Source organism: Phalaenopsis equestris, unplaced genomic scaffold (genome assembly GCF_001263595.1).
Source record: "Phalaenopsis equestris unplaced genomic scaffold, ASM126359v1 Scaffold000224, whole genome shotgun sequence".
Classification (NCBI taxonomy): Eukaryota; Viridiplantae; Streptophyta; class Magnoliopsida; order Asparagales; family Orchidaceae; genus Phalaenopsis; species Phalaenopsis equestris.
Window position 1 is genome coordinate 4847590 of NW_018164666.1, and position 1765 is coordinate 4849354.

The following is a 1765-nucleotide window of genomic DNA, read 5'->3' on the forward strand; positions in this document are numbered from 1 at the left end:
TAGATAACTTATTTATAAAAAATACCAATAAAATATTTTCCAAACAGAAATATGAGAGCGATCTGAATCACAAAGCAAACAGAAATCTGTCCCAAATGAACTCTTAAATACTTGCCAATTTTTTGTAATTTTATATATGGTGTTAAATATAAATTTATTATTATTTTTTTATCAATTAGAAGGAGAGCGGGCCCAATGCAATAGTCTAAAGCACTTAAAATTAGCTAATAACATTATTATTATTATTATTGCATTGCCCAAACCCTTTGGCCCCAGCTCCAACAGCTTACAAAGATAATTATGACACATGAAACAAAAAAAAAAACAATTGTTCAACGACAAAAAATAAAAAAAGGTGGAGATCGATATATCTTCAACAAATTTTTATCATTCAACACGAATTTTGAGGTATGACAGACTTAAGATAATTATTTAATAAAAAAAAAATAATGTCGTCTGATCAAGAGTGGCCTATATTCCTTATTTGTAACATTAAGAGGGGACCCAGACCCTAGGTAAGAGGAAGAACATGACATGCAAAAGTGTGTTGCCCGACCAACTCCAGCCGCTACTGACACTCGATATCGACCTACTGCACCTGTAGCTGCCAACCATCGTTGCTCACTATCGCCCGCTTGCACTTGCAACTGCAAACCACCACCAGCCACCTGCATCACCATCAGCCTCTTGTTCCTACAATGACCAACCAATGCCACCCATTGTGAGCTCTGGCCTCCGTCGCCCTCCAACAAACTCTGATAGTCGCCGCCCTCAAACCAACTTCAACCGTCACCTCCGAACTACTCTGACTTTTGTCGCCCCCGATTTCTCTAGCATCATCATCGACCACTATCGACCATTGTCGGCCGCCACCTGCTACTTGTAATAAAGTCCATTGTAAAGTCACAATGTGCGCTACAGAACCTCGACATACATTGCAAAGTAGCAACTCACCCCACTTACGATACAATGACACCTCTTGAAGACAACATAATAGTACGCCCAAAGACGGTGACTTTCTTCAAACTTTTAAAGTTTCCTCCGTGTAGCTCCCAACTCCGGTCTTTGCAGCCCAGAGACTTCATCACAACTCACCACTATGACCTATGTTACCAACAACAACTAATGCAAACAATAGCTCATGTAGCTCCCGACTTCAGCCCTCATGGCCTACAGACGGCATCACAACTCATTGTTAAGACCTATGTGACTGGCTAAGACCTATGTGGTCCACAACTCGTGCAACTTCCGACTCCTACTTTTACGTATTAATATATGATTTCCATTTCACACGTTATTTATATAGAAATAAATAATGCCACGACTTTTCGAAAGCTGTTTTCGCCCTAATTTTCATTTGAAACGGTCCAATTACAAGCGCAATAACATATTAAAATTTTTCACACAGAGATAAGAAAAAAATGAAAAAAATATGAGCCTCGTACAATTTCATGCCACATACTCGTCGAGGATTATTTATTCTGCATTGGTCAACAGATTCAATCACTAGCTCCCATTTTCGGTGTCCCACCACATTGAAATCTCAACAACTCTTCCTTTTTTTTAATTTTTTTTATTTTTTTCAATTCTATTAATTAATTTAGAAAATATGATAAAATTAATTCAAAGTCAACACCTTCAATTGACCCGCAAAGCAGTTGGGGATTTGCACGGGACACCTTAATTTATTCTCCAATGACTTTTGGGTTAGGTCAACTGTTCATTTTACCATATGATTTTGGTGCATGCTTCTTATATATATATA